At 39.2% G+C, this 7351-nt stretch overlaps 1 long non-coding RNA gene across 1 annotated transcript; it reads right to left on the bottom strand.

The window, feature by feature from the left end:
* Positions 1–358: 358 nt before the first annotated feature.
* On the bottom strand, positions 359–3997 carry LOC132618639 (uncharacterized). Its single transcript, XR_009574236.1, has 2 exons — positions 3749–3997; positions 359–3123 (listed from the first exon to the last, which is right to left on the bottom strand). It is a non-coding gene; the product is annotated as an uncharacterized LOC132618639 (long non-coding RNA).
* Between the last annotated feature and the right edge of the window lie 3354 nt (positions 3998–7351).

Below are 7351 nucleotides of genomic sequence, written 5' to 3' on the forward strand. Positions count from 1 at the left end.
ACGTCAGTTAGGTGTATAAATATACCTAACATCACCACCCCACACTTTAACCTTCCTCGAAAAAACACTAAACATACCCAACTCCAACTAATATTCACCAAACGTCAGCAAATAGAACAGGTCTACTCAGGATAAGGCGACACGACTATTTAAACATGTACGCGCAACATCTCAAGAATTTTATGCATCACATCAATTTCAAACATGCCCAAAACTTCTTCAAAACATCCTAACCTCTAAAATTGACTCACTTATTCGAATTTGGGAACAAACGGCCATGCCGCCTAGCAAAGGAATCAAACATATCACCAATCTCTCACCACTTATGTGCCCTCACCAATAAGAGAGTTTCCCAACCTTTTCCAGACAACATACAACACAGGCAATGAATAGAAAGAATTTCGCTCACTCTCAACAAGAATTTTACAAGCTCATATGACGTACCATAGGCTTTCCCTTAATGTCTTACTCTATTAACAAAAGAATATCAAGTATAGATCAAATATGACTTCAATGGTTGTAATGTCGGCTAAGAGATGAGTATGAATTATTTGGATGAATAGTAACTAACCTCCCTAAGCACTTTTAAGATATACATTTTATTATCACTTATGCGCTTTCCGTTGTTTTGTCAATGTTTCAATCTTTCTTTTTACACTTCCCCTTATGTCTCCCTTTTTCACTAAGCACTCTCTTTATTTTTCTTTTTCTTTTTTCTTTTTTCTTTTTTCTTTGTCCATCGCTAGCAAGGAGAAATTTTATATTGTTTTTTTTTTTTTTCAAGTAGATCACATTTTCCTTTTCCCTACTAACAATGTACACTTAGATTATTTTCAACAAGTTCACCCTTAACCTCTTTTTTCTAGTTTCCACCTCAACTTCCCTTTATATCTACTTCCCACTTACTTCTAAGCGCTCAATTTCTAAAGTGGATTAGAAGTTCGGGATCAAATATTTTAAGTTATACCAACAAAGGGGATGACTAAGGACTTGGATACCAAACAAAATAGGCTAAAGGTTCGAAGGTGTTAACTATGGATATCCCGTATGGGTAGGTAAATATATGGTAAAAAATCATGGATAACAAAAAAATGACTATATCTCCTGACTCAAACACACCTAGTTTCACTTTGTACACATACCAGACAAGTTCTACACATCAATATAAGACATGGAATATATTTAAAATTCCTAACCACACATGACACACTCATGGTTCAAGCAGGATCCATATCGCCCCTCTACTTAGCAAACAATGACACGAATTCAAGGCAAGCATTTTAAGCCAACAATTTTATACAAGAGTCAAGTAGAAGAGTTTAGGTGTTTCGAAATAAGTTATTTTTAAGCATAATTTCACTTTCAAAAATTCGAGATTCGACATGTTGTCAATAGTGTCCCTAATCTCGAGCACCTAGCATTCAAATGGCCTTAAGAGCTCTCATCTCCTACCTCCTTCCTAAAGACTAATGTTCCCATCAAGACGGTCACCATCCATCCATCTTAGGGAACTACGTCTCTATGACTAAAACAATTACGGTTCAGAGACCCCCAGAAAAGAACTGAAAACAAAAACCAAGGGGTGCTCTTACTACTAGCAGTACAAAATATTACTAAATTACTAATATATTAATTAACAATTATAACAGACCATTAGTATATTTTGAAGTACCACATCCCATAACTCCTAAAGAGCAAGAAACAAATAAAAACAAAGTCAACTGATAAACAGAAAAAATAATACGAATACATGCCGAAAATAAGAAGTTTACTTCCCCACCACAGTTAAAATCATGAACCGTATCCGGTGAAACAAAAATAAAGCCAAATTGGGGGGGGGGGGGGGGGGGGGGTGAAGGGAAGGAACTCCCTGTCTACTCATAATCCGCATCACTAGCATTCTCGTCAATGCTGTTCGTGGGAGCATAATCAGTGTCACCATCCTCACTGTCACGCTCCGACTCTTCCTCATCATCATCAACCTTCTCCTCACTAGCCTCGCTCTGGGTGGCACATCATCATCTAATGACTCCTCAAATCCGGGCCAGATCTTGCATAAAAACGGTGCATGCTCACTGAGAAAACTGCTCATCAACAAGTGATAGCTCCTCAGCCGTGGCCGGTCTCCCACCAATGCTCAACTGGAGACGCTGCATCGCATATGTATTGACCAGAATGTAATAGTCTAAAGCATGGCGCTAGGCCGCCAATAGTGTCTGTCCCTGAATATCCTCTGCATTTCTCACCCTAGTCACATCCACAAGTGGGCCCATCATCGGTAGTCTGGAATCGAGCTCCTCCTCCTCAGACACACTTTCACTCTTAAAGTTGCAAGTGAGGGTGCTGCAAAAAAAAAAAAAAAAAAAGGCGAGCTAGAACCACTCCGTCTCCCTCTTCATCAAATAGCCTATGTTGATGCATTGGTCCGTCATTAGCATATACAACAAGCAAACTCCATCTCTAGTCACAGAAGAGTAGTGAACATGGCATAAAATGGGCACAAATAATTTGCAGCCACACTCAAGATTTCTTTGTCCTATGTGCAAGGGCAAGTGTCTTATGTGCATTGGCTTCTTTTCTGCACTCCACCTTGCGTTGGAGTGATGCCCACATAGAGTATGTCAGATTTCATGGTAAGGAGGGTGCTCAAAGATCTCCCTGATCGGATCACTGGGCACCACATGCAAGAGTCCCCCATAAAACTGCACAAGTCATCATATGAAAACGTTGCTACTGCACCACAAACCTCTATCTCATCAAGAGTCAACAAGCAATCCCAATGGGCATAAGCCTCACGAACCAGATTTAAATTGCACTTGCCAGGATCATCGAATACAAACTGTAGTCCCATGCTCGGCCTGAAAACTTGCTTCATTAACAGGGATCTCATGACGATACCTGAGTGGCTTAAATTTCTTGAACCATTTCTTCCCATGTACTTGAACCCATTTGAAACGCCATCTGCGTTTAGGAGCAGGTTGCGGTGGCTGGTAGGTAGCCGGAGGAGGAGCCTGACTACTGGAAGTCTGGCCAGTCCGGGCACTCTTTCGGCCTTGGGACCCGGTGGCCTTTTCCTTTCGTTTCCCAGCAACAACAACTTGGTTTAGTCTAACCACAGTGTACCTGTGCAAAACAAACCAAAATTAATAACGCAAGCTATTTGGGTGTCGGAACGACCCCTCACTTAGTTCGCTACCGTGGGTGATAATTAGTCAACGATAGTTCATGTCAATACATGACTAGAATCACCCTCCAATTACTCCCATTTACAACGCTTTCATCGCCTATAAATCTAACAAACTAGCCTACACTTACATTTTTGCATATTTGTGAGGCTAATCACACATTCTAACATCCTACGACTAATGTTCCCTCAAGACAGTCATCATCCATCGGCCGTCAAGACCATTATGCCCATAACTATACTCTGGGGCATTTCATCGAACACTTGGAGTGCATAGTTTGTGCAAGAAAATTTTTCCGGTTTAAGGGTGCCCAAATAACCCAATTATTGGTAAGGAATTCAGAAGCAACAACAACCAACAATTCTAACAACTACGGGGTTTTCGGGGGAATGGGTCTCACATTACAATTTCACCATTAACACAAACTCAAAAGCTTCAAACTTTCACCATGAATAATATATACATTCAATTTAAGAAGCAATTTCATAGCATGTAACAATGGGGTATATTAGGGGAATAGGAATTTCGTAGAAGTTAGAGAGAATAAGAATACAAAGACTTACCGAAGAGCAGTGAATGGGCAGGCTTAGGGGGATACAGGTGGACCAGTTATAGTGATCGTGGTGGTGTGTGTTGAGAGGGAGAATAGAGATGTTTATGAACCCGTTTGGATTGGCTTATAAGTTGCTTATAAGCTGTTTTCAGCTTTTTTGAGTGTTTGACTGACCAGCTTAAAGTCATTTTGTGCTTAAAATAAGCTCAAAAAAATAATTGGGCCCATTTGACTTAGCTTATCTAAATTAGCTTATAAGCTGAAACAGCTTATAAGCCCCCCCAAAAAAAAGTTAGACTACCCCAACTTATTTTTTTTAGCTTATAAGCTGTTTGCAGCTTATAGGCATAAACCCATCCAAACAGGCTCTATGTCTCTCTGTGTATGTGAGTAGAATTAGTTTTAGGGAGTGAGATAAGGGTTTTACACGGGTCGGGTTTTTTTTTTTTAAGCAAATTTATCAGGAGACATGGCCCCTTGATGTTTTATTAATAATGATCAAGTTCAATAGCAAAAGCAGAAAATAAAAAATAAATGATGCTTACCATCTTTGAGTGTGCATACTCAAAGATAGTTTTACACTTTGTAATAAAAAAAAAAACAAGTGAACTGCTCTATATTCAAGCAGACTGAATCTTCCTTGTTTTGATCCTCAGTGATGGAATTTGTGCTGTGTCTAAATTTAGTATCTTCTTTCCTAGTACTGGCAGTGATTCAAAGCTGGTGTATTCCAGCTAATTCTCTACTTAAGTGCTGCATTTGCTAGGAAATCTGCCAGCTGATTTCCTTTTATAAATGTATGCAAAACTTGTACATGCAGCAGCTCCATTATTTGCTGAATCTGCTCTACTTTTTTCACAATTTGCCAAGGGATCTTCCAAACATCTTGCAGTATGTTTTTCAGTACCAAGGAGTCAGTTTCCAATGTGACATTCTGTATGTTATTAGCTAACCAATATTTCATAGCTTCCTGGATAGCTATTGTTTCTGCCATCATGTCTGTGGCCAAGCCAATCTGCTTGGCCTGAGCATAAACAAGATTTCCTCTGTCATTTCTGATGCAAAATCCACATGAGATGATTCTGGATTACCTTGAGAAGCTCCATCTGTAGTACACTTCAATCCATGTTGTGGCATTTTCCATAGAACCTTGCAGTAATGCAGTTTTGGCTTGTAGTTGCTCAACAGGTCTATAACAGCAGGCCAATCTGGTGGAATTCTGCAGAACTAAGGATACTTCACTCTGATCAGGTGATGTACTGTTTGTTGAACCTAGTATACCATTCTGCTATATGATGTACTTTTGCCATGTTTGACTGAGTTTCTTCTTGTCCAGATCTCCCACATAATGATAGCTGGCATGGCTTGAAATATCCCTTGTAGCTTTGAAGGTGCATTGGCTTTCCAACATAGAATAATGATCTGCTACAAATGAAGACCTTCTATATTAAAACCTGCACAAGAAGCAAACTGTTTCCAAAGCTTGAAAGCTATTGGAGAAGTTAGAAAAAGATGGGACACGGTTTCCTGCTTATGCTCTTGACAGCACCAGCATCTTAAGACAATATTGATATGCATTCTCTTAAGGTTGTCATCAGTTGCTATGCACCTCTTCCAAACTCTCCATAAAAAGAAGCTTATTTTAATGGGCAATCCCTTCAACCATATATATCTATAAGCTTCAAGACTGTCTTGCTTTAGTCTAGTTTCCTCCCATGCACTTTTGACTGTAAATTTTCCATTTGTTTCACCCATCTACCAAGCTTTATCATTATCAGCTTGAATTAGCTTTGTATTAATGGTATCTTGTATGTATTCCACAGTTTCTTCAGCAATAAATTCCTGTAATTTTGGAAAATTCCACTCCCCATCTGATATAAACTCCTTCACCTCTATCTCCTCATCAATGGCCAACTCATTATCAACAAAGTACAAAGCACCTTGTTTTGTCCAGCTATCAAACCAGAAGCTAGAAGTACCTCATTTCAATTGCCATCATATCTGATGTTCTACATCATCTCTCACTGCCACCAGTTTCTTCCACACATTTGATGCTCCTTTGACCTGTGCTATAACTGGATGCAACTTCTTGCAATACTTGTTACCCATGAAAGCTCCCCGTAAAGAAATGTTAGTTCTAAAATTCCACCAAAATTTTGCAAAAAAGGCTTTGGATATATCATGCAGTGATCTAAAGCCAAGACCACCTTCACACTTTGGCAAACATATTTTATCCCAAGCCACCCAGTGCTTGCCTTTAACACCTGCAGTATTACTCCAAAAGAACTTGGCAAAGATCTTATGTAATTGGTCTATAAAACCTTTCAGTGGATGCATTGCAGATAATAAATAGACTGGCATTGTCTGTAGAACATGTGCAATCAATATGTACCTTTCACCAAATGACAGTAGCCTGTTTTGCCAAGACATCACTCTATTCATCACTTTCTTTATCAGATTTTCATAATAGACAATTTTCCTTCTACCATAGAATACAGGACATCCCAGATATGTAAAAGGAAAAGAGCCTTTCCTCATACCAGTTTTCCTTTTACTCCTGCTAACCACAACCGCTGGTACTTTCTCATGCACATAGAAGGAGCTCTTATCATTGTTAACCAGCTTACCAGATGTCTTCTCATAGTCCCTCAAAATCTTCATCATCTTCTTCAATGATACAGGATCAGCTGAGTAAAAAAGTATGGTATCATCAGCATATGATAAATGGTTAATCTGAGGGCTCCATTTTGGCATGCCATATCCTTTAAAAGCAGTATCTTCATGTAGACTTTTCAGGTTTCTGGCCAAGACTTCAGCTGCTATGATGAAAATAGTTGGTGACAAGGGGTCACCCTACTTCAAGCCTCTAGTAGAGTGAAAAAATCCATGAGATTGACCATTTACTAGAACTGAATACCAATTGTTTGATACCAATCTCCATACCATGTCTACAATCACCGCTGAGAAGCCAAATTGCCTCAAAACCTTTGTTAGAAAGATTCATGACACCCTATCATTAGCCTTAGCCATGTCAAGCTTCACCACCACATTGTGCTGTTTATTTCTCTTGTTTATGTCTCTAATAATTTCTTGTGCTAACAACACATCCTGCACAATGCTCCTACCTTTTACAAAACCAGTTTGAGTGTTAGAAATAATGCCAGGCAGTACTGTCACAATCCTCTCATGCAAGACTCTGGAGATGATCTTGTTAGCAAAAGTGCTAAGGCTTATTGGTCTCAAGTATGTAAATGTATTGACCACTTCCTTCTTAGGAATTAGGATAAGATTGGTGTGAGTTATGAATCTAGGTAACTCTTGCCCACAAAAGAATGCTCTAACCATTTTAGTGACATCTTCCCCTATAATATGCCAACAGACCTAGAAAAAATGGCCTGAAAAACCATCAGGACCACTTGTACTGTCACCATTCAGACCATAGACTGCTAGCTTGACCTCTTCATTACTAGGGAGAGCAATAAGTGATTCATTTTGTTCTGTAGAGATTAGAGCAGGAATCTTCTTCAACATCTCATAATCAGTGCTTGTAGCCAGCTCTCTAACTGATCTTGATAAAATGTAACTGCTTCCTCCCCTATATCATCATTATAAG

This window comes from Lycium barbarum, chromosome 11, assembly GCF_019175385.1.
Source record: "Lycium barbarum isolate Lr01 chromosome 11, ASM1917538v2, whole genome shotgun sequence".
In the NCBI taxonomy this organism is placed as follows: domain Eukaryota; kingdom Viridiplantae; phylum Streptophyta; class Magnoliopsida; order Solanales; family Solanaceae; genus Lycium; species Lycium barbarum.